General features: G+C 44.7%; 1 protein-coding gene across 2 annotated transcripts in view; it reads right to left on the bottom strand.

The window, feature by feature from the left end:
* CPPED1 (calcineurin like phosphoesterase domain containing 1) overlaps positions 1-17,215 on the bottom strand; it is a 136,837-nt gene that overhangs the window by 41,832 nt on the left and 77,790 nt on the right. The gene's annotated exons all lie outside the window — the stretch shown is intronic.

Below are 17,215 nucleotides of genomic sequence, written 5' to 3' on the forward strand. Positions count from 1 at the left end.
GCATGGGTGCGGGCACCTGTAATCCCAGCTACTCGGGAGGCTGAGGCAGGAGAATCGCTTGAACTCGGGAGGCGGAGGTTGCAGTGAGCCAAGTTCACACCATTGCCTGGGCAACAAGAGTGAATCTCTGCCTTAGCCTCCCAAAGTACTGGGATTACAGGTGTGAGCCACCGCACCCTGCAGAACATGCATTCTCTAACTGTTGAATACCAAGTTCCTCATATTTTCACTCAATCAAACTCGTTAATGGTGTGGTTCAAATTTTCTGTGACATTATCCTTTTCCTTTGGCCTGTTGATGTATATTTGTTTCTGAGAGACTTGGTTAAGTTGTCACTGTAACTGTGGATTGATCTGTCTCTTTTTGTAATTCTGCCAAGGTTCATGCCATTTACTTTCAGTTACATTGTTAGATGTATAAGAGTTCAGAATTTCAATATCTCACTGAAATAGTTTTATATTTAACCCTAATGAAATAAATATCAAGATAAGAAACAGGCGATCTATATTAATGCTATGAGAAGATCTTTAATATATAGTAAGTTAATAATATAAGGCACAGAGGAATAAAATCAAACATAATTTTTAAAAGCCTCACATATATTCATGTATTATGAATAAAATGTCCCCCAAGATTCAAAGAAAACTGTTAACTCTGGTTAAATCCAGGAAACAGAAGGAGAGAGGGAGGGAGTCTTACATTTGGTTTAAAACCCTTTATATTAGGCTGGTGCAAAAGTAATTGCAGTTTTTGCCATTGAAAGTAATGGCAAAAAATCACAATTACTTTTGCACCAACCTAAATACTACTTTCTTTCCTTCCCTGCCTCTCTCCCTTCCTTCCCTCCTTTCCCTTCTCCCTTCCTTCTTTCCTTCCTCCCTTTGCCCAAGCTTATGTATAATTTTCACTGGAAAAAAAAAAAAAAAAAAGAACTCAAAGGTTTTGGCTCCATGGTTCTACGGCTTAAAGAAGATCGAGGAGGCCAGCCAGGTGGCTGGAATGAATGTTTGGACTCGGAGCCCCAGGGCCAGCCTAGATCAACTCAGACCAGCCATGAGGCCAACGTGGACTGCAGACGAACCCCCAGCGCCCCTGGAAGAGAGGACTCTGGGTCCCTGGAGCAGGCAGGACCTGCTTCTGCTGAAGGCTGAGCAGACTGGGCTTCGGACCCCAGCTCCTGCTGCAGGGGTCAGCCAGCCTTTCCTGAGCGCACTCCACTGGTCCCCAGAGATGGAAGGTGGCTGCACGGCCTGAAGCCCAATGGACAGAGCCTTAGGGAGAAGCAGGTTCTGCCTGCACCAGAAACCAGGAGGCCTCTCTCTCGGGGGTGCTCGGGGTTTGTTCACCTGCCATCTGCATCGAAGGTGCCATTGATTGACATTGCTTCTTTAGCCGAACCCAGACTGCAGGCATCTGTGTTGACTTACATGATCCTCTCGAAGACTCTATTGGTTGGTTCTTTTCCCACGCCAGTTTAGGAATGACAAGTCCTTTGTGGCTTTGAACACAACAAACTCTCTCAAAGAGACCCTTGTGGTCCAAGGCTGATTCATCACCACTTTCCTCACTGGATTTTCTCAAAGACCTGAAAGCGGCCCCTCTTACTTCCTCTTCTTTCTATTCACACTGACTTGAGGATTTGGGGACATTCGATCACTGACAATACTTTCTAGCACTTCCTACAGGCCAGGCATTGTTCTCAGAGCTGTGTGTGTACCGACTCACTTCCTCTGGACACCAGTGGAGGAGCAGGGATTTGAACTTGGTGGTCTAGAGCAGGGTGCTGTCTACAGGGTCCTGGTCACAAACTAAGGTCCTTGCTCTTAGGGTGACTTCTCTTGGCTGCCCTGAGACACAGGATGAGGACTTTATAATACACTGGGGTGTGGAACATCCCCTGTTCTTGATTTTCAAAGGCATTAATCATGGCCCTTCACCTGCTAACTGAGGCAGGTACGGAAAATGTCCGAATCCCTAATGACCATAAACAGAAAAGTTAAGAAGGGGCAGTTCAAAAGAAAGGCTTACTTGGGAAGGAAACCTTGTCTGGGAGCAACCAACAAGGAAGAGCTGGGAATTACACACGGTAACGTGATGTGTGTTTCCAAACAAAGAGGGATGCTGCTTTTGGGGAAACCACCAATATCCTCCAATAATCTGTTAAAAACAAAAAACAAAAAACAAAAAAAAAACCATGCAGCTCATCTTCCCTGAATTTCCTCCAGCAAAGATGAGCCTCTTGGCAGGGCGTAGTGATTGATGCCTATAATCCCCGCACTTTGGGAGGCCGAGGCGGGCCGATCACTTGAGGTCAAGAGTTCAAGACCAACCTGGCCAACATGGTGAAACCCCATCTCTGCTAAAAATAGAAAAACTAGCCTGGCGTGGTGGCATATACCTGTTACCCCAGCTACTTGGGAGGCTGAAGCAGGAGAATCGCTTGAACCCGGGAGGCGGAGGTTGCAGTGAGCAGCTGAGACCGCACCACTGCACTCCAGCCTGGGCAACAGAGTGAGATTCTGTCTCAAAAAAATTATTTATTTATTTATCTATTGTTGAAAAATAATAATAAAAAAAAGGTGAGCCTCTTTCTTGTGTAGCTCTTCCAACACTTTCTATACCTCCTGCACAGAGTCACAAGCGCTGAGGTGGAGTGAGTGTGCCCCGGGGTTGGTCTCTTGCCCCTTACAAGCTGCACGGCCTTGGGTAAGTCCCTTGGTTCCTCTGAGTCTTGGTTTCATCGTGTATGAAATGGGGATGATAATTCCCATCCCTCCGGAATGGCTGTAAGAATTCCTACTAGGATAATGATGCCTCGAGTCTGGTACAAACAAGAATGCAAAGCTGTCGGCTGTCTGCTTTCCACATCCCATCCCCCGAAATGTGATAAATTCTTCCATTTCTATCAGTGACCCACTGTGTGTGCCTAACAACCAGTAAGTCATTTCGGAAGGAATGAAAATCTTCCCCCAGGGACAGAAATAGTTTTTAGTTAAGAATTTAGAAATAAAAGAGTAAATCCTAGATTACAAAAAGCCAAGTTGAATGTAAACGTTTGCATGATCTTTAACAAGCTCTCATTTGCATATATCAGAATCTCTGTAGGGTTACATACAATATTAACAACAACTTAGTATTAACAAAGATCACAGCACAACTTAGCAGAGCTTCCTGAAAAATAGTCCCATTGTGGCCGGGCGCAGTGGCTCATGCCTGTAATCCTAAGACTTTGGGAGGCTGAGGCAGGAGGAGGATCATTTGAGATCAGGAGTTTAAGACCAGCCTGGCTAATGTGGCAAAACCCCATGTCTACTAAAAATACAAAAATTAGCTGGGCATGGTGGCGTGGGCCTGTAATCCCAGCTACTCAGGAAGCTGAGACAGGAGAATTGCTTGAAGCCGGGAGGCGGAGGTTGCCGTGAGCCAAGATTGCAACATTGCACTCCAGCCTGGGTGACAAGAGCAAAACTCTTTCTCAAAAAAGTCCCATCGTATATGAGAACCCAGTGTCATCGTATATGAGGCTGGCCAAAGCCAACCTCACCAGCATGAACAGAAAAAAATAGAAACCTACACGGAGCTTCAATGAGTTTCCTGTCTCATGCAGGGTTCTGTGTTCACAAAAAGAATGTATATAAAGGACAGGAAGAAAGGCAGGGAAACAAGGGGAAAGACTCTGAAAAATGGCAAGAAATGACTCAGAAGAGGGGCAGAGAAGGATTGTTCTGGGGTCTCCAAGGTGGATAAGAAGTATCTGCTGAGAAGTGGGTACCAAGAGTACCGGGACCCCAATGTCAGCACACACCTGACCCCCATGGAGAGGAGTCCTGGGTGGGAATGGTGAGAGCAGTCTAGAAAGCTGCAAAGTGTTTAAAACACTTAAAAAAACTTTAATGCAATCAGTCAAAATAAAACTAGGAAGTAAAAAGCATTATAACGATAATTACAAAATTCTTATTTGTATCAGTGGTACTGTGAGAGGTATGATTTATTTTTTTCCATATTCATTAAGGCAGACGTTAGTATCTTGGTTGTTTTCCAAATAGCCTTAAAATGCATTGTTTAATAAAATCTCTTTGTGAATTAGGAAGAGAAATAAACATCCTTAACTGGATAAAGGACATCTGTAAATAAGTATAGCTATGATCATAGGTAATGGTGAAAGACTGACTGCCTTCCCCCAAGATCAGGAACAAGACAAGGAGGTCTGATCTCATACTCTCACTGAAATTCATACCAGAAATCCTAGTCAGTGCAATAGGCAGACAGGCAGGCAGGGAAGGAAGGGAAGGAAGGGAAGGAAGGAAAGGAAGGAAGGAAAAGAAGGAAGGGAGGAAGGAAGGGAAAGGAAGGGAAGGAAGGCAAGGAAGGCAAGGAAGGCAGGAAGGCAGGAAGGAAAGAGAAGGGAAGGGAAGAGAAGGAAGGGAAGGAAGGGAAGGGAGGAAGGGAGGAAGGGAGGAAGGGAAGGAAGGGGAGGAAGGGAGGGAAGGGGAGGAAGGGAAGGAAGGGAAGGGAGGAAGGGAAGGAAGGGGAGGAAGGGAGGGAAGGAAGGAAGGAAGGGAAGGGGAGGAAGGGAAGGAAGGGGAGGAAGGGAAGGCAGGGGAGGAAGGGGAGGAAGGGAAGGCAGGGGAGGAAGGGGAGGAAGGGAAGGAAGGGGAGGAAGGGAAGGAAGGGGAGGAAGGGAAGGAAGGGGAGGAAAGAAGGGGAGGAAAGGGAGGAAGGGGAGGAAGGGGAGGAAGGGAAGGAAGGGAAGGAAGGGGAGGAAGGAAGGGGAGGAAGGAAGGGAAGGAAAGAAGGGAAGGAAGGATGGGAAGGAAGGAAGGTAAGGAAGGGAAGAAACAGAAGGAAGCAAGGGAAGGAAGGATGGGAAAGAAGGAAGGGAAAGAAGGAAGGGAAGGAAGGAAGGGAAGGAAGGGAAGGAAAGAAGGACGGGAAGAAAGGAAGGGAAGAAAGGAAGGGAAGGAAGGAAGGGAAGGAAAGAGGGATGGGAAGGAAGGAAGGGAAGGAAGGAAGGGAAGGAAGGAAGGGAAGGAAGGAAGGAAAGGAAAAAGGAATGGAAAGGAAGGAAGGGAAGGAAGGGAAGGCAGGAAGGGAAGGAAGGGAAGAAAGGGAAGGAAGGGAGGGAAGAAAGGGAAGGAAGGGAAGGAAGGAAGGAAGGGAAGAAAGGGAAGGAAGGGAAGAAAGGGAAGGAGGGGAAGGAAGGAAGGGAAGGAAATAAAGGAAGGAAGGGAAGAAAGGAAAGGAAGGAAGGGAAGAAAGGAAAGGAAGGAAGGGAAGAAAGGAAGGGAAGGAGGGGAAGGAAGGGAAGAAAGGAAGGGAAGGAGGGGAAGGAAGGGAAGGAAGGAAGGGAAGGGAAGGAAGGGAAAGAAGGAAGGGAAGGAAGGGAAGGGAAGGGCATACAGATTAGAAAGAAAGAAATCAAACAGTCTATTCTCATAAGACAAGACTGTCTCCACAAAAAAATCCCAAATATCTACAAAAAGCAAAATAAAATAAAACAAAACATCAAAGACTCCTAGCACTAATAAAAGAAATTAGCTTGGATGCAAAGTAAATATATAAAAATCAATAGTATTTCTATATCCTAACACAATATAAAAATTAGAGGTTTAACAAGAAGGATTTAAGAGATATTTGGGAGGTAGAATTGACAGGAATCCTCTTGTACTGGTTACAGGAAGGACTCAAAATTAATTCCCAGACATCTGAGCAACTGGGAGGCTGGTCATGTTGTTTACTGTCAGGGAAAAGACTAGGAGAGAAACAGATTACAGGAAGAAATCAAAAGCTCAGTTTGAATATAAAATTCGATGTATTGTTACAGTCAAAAAAAAAAAAAGTGGGGGGAAACAGACAAATTGGACCTCAAGAAAATTTAAAACGTTTGTGCATCAAAAGACACTGTCAACAGAGAAAAAAGTGCAAACCATGGAATGGGAGAAAATATTCTCAAATTAAACATCTGACAGGGAATTAATATCAGAGTATATGGAGAACTCCTAAAACTCAACAATCACTAAAACAACCCAACTCAAAAGTTGGCAAAGGATTCAACAGACATTTCTCCAAAGAGGATATATAAACGGCCAATAAGGACATTAAAAAGGTGCCCAACACGACTACTTATTAGAGAAATGCAAATCAAAACCACAATGAGATACCACCCCATACCCATGAGGATAGCTACTATCGAAGAGACAGAAAATAACAGGTATTGGTGAGGATGTGGAGAAACTGGAAACCTTGTGCATTGTTGATGGGAATGAAAACTGGTGTAGCCACTGTGTAAAACAATATGGTGGCTCCCCCCAAAATTAAACATAGAATTACCAGATAATCCAACAATTCTATATCTGAGTATGTCTCCAAAATAACTGAAAGCAGGGTCTCAAAGAGATGTTTTTATACCTATGTTCACAGTAGCATTATTCACAATAGCTTAAACATGGAAGCAACCCAAATATCCACTGACAGATGAATGGATAAGCGAGCTGTGCTATATCCATACAATGGAATACTATTCAATCATAATAAAGAAGGGAATTCTGACACATGCTACAACATGGATGAACCTTTAGGATATATGCTAAGTGAAATAAGTCAAGCAGAAAAGACAAATACTGCTTGATGTCACTTATATGAGGCACTTACAGTGGTCAAATTCATAGAGGCAGAAAGTAGAATGGTGGTTGCCAGGACTTTCAGGAGGGAAGGATGGTAAGTTACTGTTTAATGGGCACAGAGTTTCCATTTTGCAAGATAAAAAGAGCCATGGAGACAGATGGTGATGATGACTGCACAACAAACAGGAATATACTTCATGCCACTGAATGGTACCCTTAAAAGGGTTAAGGTGGTACATGTAACGTTATGTATATTCTGCCATGCTAAAAGAAAAGAGAAGAAACTGCCAAAGTTATCAATATACTCATGATCCCTCCAGGTTGGGCTGCTGAGAGGGCAGCTGGATCGAGGAGTCTGGAGTTCAGTGGAAGGTGGGGCTGGAGACACATTCACCATCATTCTAACAGATGCCCCCACGATGGTGCCCTTGGGGTTGGCTTTTCAAGGGGGTCCATAGGTGGGCTCTAGATTCAGAGGACCTGAGGTTGCTTTTTATTAGGGGTATCCTCTGGGGATGCTGCCCTCTGAGCCTGTCTTCTAGACACTAAAATGAAAATCTTATCACCTCCTTTATGGAAATTGTGAGGTAAATGAGATCACGTATTTAAAGCGTCCATACCTTCCCTTCCCCTCTTTCTAACAGTCCCCTACCCAGGGAAGAGACAGGGGAGGAGGGAGGCGGGTCTCAGGTTTTCTGAGATCTCCCTTGCATTTTCCTCATTCTCAGGGAGCTTGACCCCCAGTGCTGCTGCTGTCCCTGAGAAATGCAGGAAAGAACACACATGTCTGCAGGTTGACATCCTAGCCCAGAGCTCACGTTTGCCTGACAACTCATCTGCTGTGGTGCCTGGAGGCCACACCTGTCCTGCAGACAGATGGATACATGGATGAGACGGTGCTTAGGCCCCTGCACAGAGAGGGAAGCATGCCAAGGACAAGAATTTCCAGAGCCAGCCCTAAGAGGTCCCTGGAAACAGAGTCGGTGGGGCCCCGTCCCTACCTCAGGGTGGAACGGAATAGTCAAGTCAGGGCATCAACTATATGGTTAAGATCATAGTTCAGTAATTAAAACTCCTTTCAGGGGGCAAGTAGAACTCCTTTCAGGGGGCAACTGGAAATATCCATTAGAACTTTAATAACTTCATGATACTGAGCGAACCAGCAGCTCCATTTATCAGCATTTATCCCACAGAGACATACACAAGTGTGCAAAACATAACTATTCCTTGTAATAATAATTGAGAAGGTATAAACAGTTAAATTGGCTTAAATGTTCATTAATAAGGAATGGATAATATGTGTAGAGTAATAAACAGGCATCACAAAGAATGAAGGAGATCTGAAGTTAGTGGCCACGGATACTTAGAAAAGGTACATTGTTAAGGTTTGGGGAGCAAGCATTGGGCTGGCAGTGGCAGACAGTAAGTGAAAACAGGAAGTTACAAGAGCTAGTAGTATGACACAATTTTGTTAAAAATAAATCAACGAGTTGGTATACTCAGAGATAAAAGTATCTAGAAAAACATGGCAAAACTGTTAATAGTAGCTGTCTATGGGGAAGTGGAAGGACAGAAAATATTTCAGTTTCCTGCAAAACTTAATTTTTATGAGCATAAGTTACTTTCATTATAGAAAAATAATCAAGGCATTAAAAAAATCACAACTGCACTAAAATTAGATCTTATTAAGTAAACAAGTAAACATTTAAATAAAATGGGAACAAATATAAAACAAGTGACAAGGCCAATTGTGTAAGTACTGTTCTTTACTCTCAGAAAGAGAGAAAATGGGGAAAAGAGTAGCAGAAAGGTAATTCTAAACAAATTCTTAAAAAAAAAAATCGCAGTGGGTAAATTCATTAAAAAAAATGTAAAACACAATTGCGCTCAGGACAAATTGTGTTCTTTCTGAATCTGAATAACCACATTTTCATAAAGAGAGTCTTCTTCTAGAGCAGATGACTTCAAAAGTCAACACCTAGTGAGTATCAGAGACAATATGGTATCTCTGCTACTATTTTGATATCTGAATAAAATACCATCAAAGGAGAAAGTGGTTGTCCTGGTCTTGTAAATCTAGTTTCTGTTTATTTTTTTTGAGATGGAGTCTCGCTCTGTCACCCAGGCTGGAGTGTAGTGGCGCAATCTTGGCTTGCTGCAACCTCCGCCTCCTGGGTTCACGCGATTCTCCTGCCTCAACCTCCTGAATAGCTGGGATTATAGGCATGTACCAACACACCAGGCCAATTTTTGTATTTTTAGTAGAGATGGGGTTTCGTCATATTGGCCAGTCTTCAACTCCTGACCTCAGGTGATCCGCCCACCTCGGCCTCCCAAAGTGCTGGAATTACAGGTGTGAGACACCATGGCTGGCCATAAATCTTGTTTCTTCAATTTTACTAAAATATGATATGTGTTTCTCAACTATTTTTCTCGTTATTGCTCCCCCAAGGAGCCTAAAAATTAGACTTTTTTCCTAATCTCCCCTCCACTCATAACAGCTTGAGCTATAAATACACAAGCAATATAATTCATCCTCTGAAGGTATGTAATTCAGTGGTTTTTAGAATATTCACAGAGTTGTGGACTGTCACGAAAATCAATTGTGGGACATTCTCATCACCCCAAAATGAACTTTCACCCATTGGCAGCCCCTCCCCATTGCCTCGCAACTCCCACCACCCTAATTCTAAGTAATCACTAATCTACCTTCTGTAGATTTCTCCACTCCAGCCATTTCATAGAAATAGAATCATATAAAATGTAGTCTTGTGTGACTGATCTTTCACTTTGCATGATGTTTTCAAGGTTCGTCTATTTTGTAGCCTGGTGCTTCATTCTTTAATTGCTGAATACTATTCTACTATATGAATATATCAGCATATTTTGTTTATCCATTCATCTGCTGATGGACATTTGGGTGGTTTCTACTTTCTGGCTGTTATGAATTATGCTGCTATGAAAATCCATGTGCAAGTTTGTGTGTGGATATCTTTCATCTCTCTTGAGTGTGCACCTAGGAGTATACATGGTCTTCCATGAATTATTTTTCCTCCAAAGTGATCACCTCTTTTGTACTTAACCTTCTTTAGAGCTAATGCTGGTGCCGCTATAAGGTATGTACATACTTAATCATAGAATATTCAGTTTAACAAATTGCTTCTGGACATTTGGTACACATGAGGCATTGCTCAAGGCTAATGATGGACAACGTGATATCCAGGGACGAACAAGTTCCAGGACAATTCCATGCAGATTCACTATGGCCAAGTCCCTTCACTGGAAGGAAAGAGCACAATTCATTTCTGTTTAGAGATTCTGGGGTGTCAGATCCATGAACAAGTCTTATTTAGAATGACTGCCTTTTTTTACTTTAAGATTCCATTCTACAGTCTGAACTCAGGTATTCGTGGCTATGCCCCTAAATCTTCAGTCCCATTTGGGATTTTAAATACGCAACCTAATGAAAAGTCAGTAAGAGTTTTACAGTTAAACTCCACATAGAGATATTGCTCTTTCAAAGCCAGAGGCGGAATCTAAGCAGTCTTAGTCATGACAGCGCTAGAAGCACAAAAGTTATCTGTCTTCAGTTAGGCATTTGTTCAATGCAATCCTGCTACCCGCTGTGTGCCAGGTCACGGCCAGACCAGCGTGAGTCACAGGCGTCTTTGTTCTCAATGGCCCAAGCTCTAGGGAGGGGCCCAGACGTGGGAATAGGCAATGACCTTGTGGTGTTGCATGAGTTATGAAGTTACGTCATGAAAGTAATGGGTGCCGTGGAAGCTCAGGGTGGGGGTTCAAGCCAGTTGGGAGGTGCCCCAGAGCTTTCCCAGAGGAAGCAACATTCCCACCAAACATCACAGGAATTAGGTGGAACTAGGGCCTGCTGAAGAGGGGAAAGAAGGCGGGGAAGGGAGCTTTCCTAACCAAAGGGAACAGTAGGGTGAGGGTGGAGAGGTTGGAAAACAAAAGACCAGGGTGCCTTTTGGAAAGTGGGGCAGTAAAGAGTAAACAAATCAGAGAAATAAAAAAAGTTTGGGTTTCTGAAGCACCAACTATGTACCAGGCTAAGTAGGCTAAGTACTCTACACAGATTATCTCATCCGATTCTATAAAAATCCTACTGGGATCATTTTTTAGTATAACTATATTCTATGCAATATTTCTGTTTAAATACACACAGACACACACACACAAACACACATATATATAATAATAATTATTATTTTTTGAGACAGAATCTTGCTCTGTTGCGCAGGCAGGAGTAGAGAGGCGTGAATCTTGGCTCACTACAACCTCCACCTCCTGGGTTCAAGTCATTCTCTTGCCTCAGCCTCCCAAGTAGCTGGGATTACAGGCATCCGCCACCACACCCAGCTAATCTTTGTACTTTTAGTAGAGATGGGGTTTCACCATGTTGGCCAGGCTGGTCTCGAACTCCTGACTTCAAGTGATCTGCCCACCTCTGCCTCTCAAAGTGCTGGGATTACAGGCGTGAGCCACTACGCCTGAATTGTTCCTATATTTTTCTTATCAAATCTACCCTTCCTAAACTCAAGTCCCATCTGGGTTAACACAGCCTGACTCCAGAGCTGGTGTTTTCAGCTAAGAATGGGAAAGACTGCGCTGTCTCCTGGTCAGCACCAACAGCAGACACAGCATGAACTCTATCAGGGGAAGGGAAGGGAGCTGCAGTTAGCTCCATGAATTTCAATGTTGAGATACAAGACTTCAGGTCCAATCCCTTAAGCAGTGAGTCAGCTTGGCCACGTTTTTCTTGATGTGATACCTATCAGACTGGCAACAATAAAAAACTGTAGATTGGCCAGGAGCAGTGGCTCACGTCTATAATCCCAGCACTTTGGCACACCGAGGCGGGCGGATCATTTGAGGTCAGGAGTTTGAGACCAGCTTGGCCAACATGGCGAAACCCTGTCTCTACTAAAAATACAAAAACTAGCCGGGCCTGGTGGCAGGTGCCTGTAGTCCCAGCTACTTGAGAGGCTGAGACTGGAGGATCACTTGAACCCAGGAGGCAGAGGTTGCAACCTGGGCGACAGAGCAAGACTCTGTCTCAAAAAAGAAAAAATAAAAAAGGTGTTGATAATACCATTTGTTGGTGAGAGCATGGGGATACAGGGATTCTCCTATATGGCTGGCTGGGATGTAAATGGTTTCTTTTATTCAAATTTAAAAATGCACATTCAGATGGGAGCGGTGGTTCACGTCTATAATCCCAACACCTTGGGAGGCTGAGGCGGGCAGATCACTTGAGGTCAGGAGTTCAAGACCAGCCTGGCCAAAATGGTGGAAACCTGTCTCTACTAAAAATACAAAAAATAGCTGGGCATGGTGGCATGCACCAATAATACCAGCCATTTGGGAAGCTGAGGCAGGAGAATCATTTGAACCCAGGAGGCGGAGGTTGCAGTGAGCTGAGATCCTGCCACTGCACTCCAGCCTGGGCAACAGAGCAAGATTCTTAAGCAAAAAAGTTTAATGGGCTAATAGTTTCATGTGGCTGGGGAGGCCTCACAATCATGGCAGAAGGTGAAAGGCATGTCTTACATGGTGCCAGGCAAGAGAGCATGAGAACCAAGAGAAAAGGTAAAAACCCCTTATAAAACCATCAGATCTCCTGAGACTTAATCACTACCATAAGAACAGTATGGGGGAAACCGTCCCCATGACTCAATTACGTCCGCCTGGCCCCACTCCCTTGACACATGAGGATTATGCAAATATGCTTAGAAACATCTCTCGGAAAGATACACAAGAAACCGGTCGTGGTCTCCAGGAGTGAAGACGGAAAGATTGACTTACTATGTCCTATATACTTTAGCTATATATAGGATTTGATTTTTCCCTCCATACGCACAAACGACCTTAAAAATAAAACACCTATAGGCCAGGCGTGGTCGCTCACACCTGTAATCCCAGCACTTTCGGAGGCCAAGGCATGTGGATCACCTGAGGTCAGGAGTTCAAGACCAGCCTGGCCAACATGGTAAAAGCTTGTCTCTACTAAAACTACAAAAATTAGCCGGGCATGATGGCACATTCCTGTAAGTCCCAGCTACTCTGGAGGCTGAGGCAGGAGAATAGCTGGCACCCAGGAGGCAGAGGTTGCAGTGAGCTGAGATCACGCCATTGAACTCCAGCCTGGGCGACAAAAGCGAAACTCTGTCTCAGAAAAAAAAAAAAAAAAAAAAATTAAACACCCATATAAATGCATGTATGTTAATTACCATTACACTACGTACGCGTGCGCGTGCGCGCACACACACACACACACACACACCCCTGTATGTTTTTATCAGGCCATTATTAAAACTGAACAAAACTGGATGACTTTATATAGTTCTGGACAGGCCTAGACAGGAGAGCACACATGCCTTCACACAGATCCTGTCTTCCCAAGAGAGATGCACTCTTCGTTTGGTGAGCGTGTGGCACTGGTTTTCTCCCCAGGAAATGGGACCCAGATAAATCAATCAGAGCAGTGCGAGACCAGGCCTTTTTCAGCCTTGGAGAAGGAAGCCTTTGCCCTAAAAATACAAAAGTGTCAGCTTCTCTTTTGTGTTCTTTGTAGCTGTACCTGAAACCAAGCATCTGTTTGTGACTTGGCTTCAGTTACTAGCAAGTTTTTCCTAAGGAGGTGTTCAAATCCTGCACACCAAAGGATGTGTGCTTCAGTGAAGGAAACTTCTTGTTTTCTATACCTTTACCTTTGAAATTAACAAAGTATCTTATTATTTTATTTTATTTATTATTTATTTTGAGACCAAGTCTCGCTCTATCGCCCAGGTTGGAGTGCAGTGGTGTAATCTTGGCTCACTGCAACCTCTGCCTCCTGGATTCAAGTGATTCTCCTGCCTCAGCCTCCCGAGTATCTGGGACTACAGGCATGCACTACCATACTTGGCTAATTTTGGTATTTTTAGTGGAGCCAGGGTTTCACCATGTTGGCCAGGCTGGTCCTGAACTCCTGACTTCAGGTGATCCACCCTCCTTGGCGTTCCAAAGTGCTGGGATTACAGGTGTGAGCCACCGTGCCCAGCCCAAAGTGTTTTATTTTATACAAATTCTGTGCAAAGCTTAGTTTACAACTCAACAAAAATAAACAAAATTATATGTTGTTATTAGGATAAAAATCCCATGCCCAATTCATTTATCCCTCAATTAAACTCTTTTGGCATGGAGGACTAAAAGCAAACAATATTTGGAATGTCCCTAGGATAGCTATGAATGGCATGTTGCCATAGTATTTCAGAAGCCACTGGTATAAGTCCTAGATGGATAGGATGAGCTCTTGGCCACAAAGCTTTTCTTAGGATTTTAATATACTACAATTTATCGTTTACTGGGAACCCAGGTGGAATGACTTCATTTCCAAGAACACAAGTGCCCACATTACCACCATTATTTTTTTCAGATTAAGGCTCTGTCTTCTGAAGGGAAAATGACCACTATGCTTCACTGAAAGTCCATCTCAATCAGAAAGACAGGCAGATACCACGGAAACTTAGTGCTTACCTGCCAAGCCCGAGACATCACGATGATACACATTTTGTGTTTCCCTCTGAGGGTAAAAGAAGAAGGAAACTGCTGCAAAGTACCGAGGAATATAACCCAGTTATAAAACAGAACGAGAAACAAATGGCAAACCCAAGTGTTGACATTCCCATTCAACCAGACCACCCCTCTGCTTGCAGGAACTAGGAGTAGAGAAAAAATACAAAAAAAAAAAAAAAAAAAAAAAAAAAAAAAAAAAAAAGCGGCTGGGGCTGGGCACGATGGCTCATACCTGTAATCCCAGCACTTTGGGAGGCCGAGGCAGGCAGATCACCTGAGGTCAGGAGTTCCAGACCAGCCTGACCAACATGGTGAAACCTTGTCCCTACTAAAAACACAAAGATTAGCTGGGCGTGGTGGCGCGCACCTGTAGTCCCAGCTACTTGGGAGGCTGAGGCAGGAGAATCCACTTGAACCCGGGAGACAGAGGTTGCAGTGAGCCAAGATCACACCACTGCACTCCAGCCCGGGTGACAGAGCAAGATCCATCTAACAAAAAAAAAAAAAAAAAAAAAAAAGAGGCAAAATAAATAAATAAATAAACAAATAACAACCGGACCATCCCAGCGAGCAATACGCAGAGATGGTAAGATTCTACTAGCAGATAATTTTTAAAAATCAACCACCTCTGAGACCTTCAAAATATTTTCTCTCCTCTATGGAGGTTGTCTAAATAACAGATTCTGTGAATAGACTTCAACTGTGTTATGAATCCATGTACTGTCTTAGTAAGAATGTTTTTTTTTGTTTTTTTTTTTTTCCGCCAGCAAGAACAAGCAAACCAATGTTCTCTGAGGCAAACAGACAAGAAAAGATGCTGCTTAGTTAAAGAAAATAAGACCGCTCTAATCCCTATTCCCTGTACGCACGGCAACTCAAAGGAGAACTGATGATGATACACTCAGCCGCTGCTGAAAGATTTGAAATTAAATAGCAGGACAACCTCCGTAAGTGGAGAGACAGTCAGTCGATGTCACAGGCCACTGACGGAGCCTTTTACTCATTTGGAGCGGCAGAGAGTGGACTCCCTGGTTCAATATAAGTAGCAGCCAAAAGAACAACAAAATCAATATGGCCCTCGAGTAAGTAGACACCGAGCAGTTACTTGCAAACCAAATGATTTCTCCAGCTGAGGCAGGCTGCAGGGCAGCCAGATGAATGACAGTTTGCAATGAGGAAGAATTTCCTGCTGGAAAGACTGCTGCCATACTTCGTCAAATCCTGTACCAGCTGGGCACGGTGGCGCAGGCCTGTCATCTCAGCACTTTGGGAGGCCAAGGCAAGCGCATCGCCGGAGCCCCAGAGCTCTAGACTAGCCTGGACAACATGACGAGACTCTGTCTCTACAAAAATACAAAAATTAGTTAGGCATGGTGGTGTGCACCTGTAGTCCCAGCTACTCAGGAGGCTGAGGCAGGAGGCTCACCGGAGCCTGGGGAGGTCAAGTCTGCAGTGAGCTGTCATTGCACCACTGGACTCCAACCTGGGTGACAGACTTTAACTGTGTTATGAATCCATGTACTGTCTTAGTAAGAATGTTTTTTGTTTTTTTCCCTGTCTCAAGGAAAAAAAAAAAATCCTTTCGCACCTACATAGTTTCCTCAGGCTGCCCCGGCTTTCAGGGGTTTCTTTCATCCTGGGATTCCAGCCACTGGCTTTCCCATGGACCCCGAGGCTGGGTGGTGCAGTAAGATGCAGGCTCCAGCGTATTTTCATTGCACAATCAAGATGCTCAGTAGTGTGTGGATTGGTCTAATGCGAAATCAGCTGAGGGCAGAAATTAACAGGAAGACACTGGGATACCCACTTCTCAACTCTCCGATCACCCCAATTTCAGGAGTGGGTTATCAGCAGGGCTCTTTCAGAATCCTTCCTCATCAGTCCAGGATTTCTGATGAGAACAGGGGGGTCAGCAACGTTTCCACCCGGCTCCCATCTAACTTTCGCATGTGCGCACACACACTGCACATGCACACGCACGTGCACAATGCACACATATAGTGCACACACACACGCACACAGGGTGTCATTCCTCTGTCTTCTATAGCCTTTTCCCCTAACAGAACAGTGGGCGAACCTTAGGCAATTACACGTGTGACTTCTGGCTTACTGTAATCTGTGAAGCTGCAATGGGCGGGATATGCCTGTTCTGGATGAACTGTGTCTCTGCAAATTCCTATGTGAAGTCCTGACCCCAGTACCTCATCATATGACTGCATTTGGACACCGGGTCTCCAACAAAGTAATTAAGTTAAAGTGAGGTCCTTAGGGTGAGCCTTAGTTCAGTCTGACTGGAGTCGTTATAAGACGAGGGGATTAATGAGAACACAGCTATAGAGAGAGGAAGGCCACGTGAGGATACAGGGAGAAGTCGGCCATCTGCAAGCCAAGAAGAGAGGCCTCAGGAGGAATCGATCTGCCAACACTTTGATCTCAGGCTTCCAGCTTCCAGAACTGTGAGAAAGCAAATTTCTGCTGTGTACACCCCCAAGCCTGTGGTCCTTCCTGCCTTACAGAAAAGGAATTCACTCCCAGGGAAGGAGGACAGTGAGGTGTGGTTGGAGCAGCTGTGCTTCCCTTACCTGAAGCTTCCTGATGCTCTGGGAGAAGGAATGTTCTCTGGAAAATTCTGCCAGCTGCCACGGGATAGGAGGTGGGTTTGTAGCATGCCTCACTTCTCCCCACTGGTTTCTGCCCATGCCACTGCCTCCACCACGCGGGGAAAGGCTGCCATCCACCCAGCTCCCTGACTCAGACATCTGATCCCTGACCGCTCCCTTCCCGCCGCCCTCATACCCAGCCACCACCATGTCTTGGGGATCCCACTTCCCAAACGTCTCTCCAACCCCTCATGGTGCATGGTTTCCTTTGCCTAAATCAGAGTATATTTCCCCAAATAACCTGTGATGTATGCGAACCATCCCCCACTCTGGCCCCCAGGCTCCCTCTGGGGCTTCCTCCAGGTCAGGAATGACAAAGTCATAAACATCTCCTGTGTTCACAGTGGTGGTGGCCAC

This window comes from Macaca fascicularis, chromosome 20, assembly GCF_037993035.2.
Source record: "Macaca fascicularis isolate 582-1 chromosome 20, T2T-MFA8v1.1".
NCBI classification, from domain to species: Eukaryota; Metazoa; Chordata; class Mammalia; order Primates; family Cercopithecidae; genus Macaca; species Macaca fascicularis.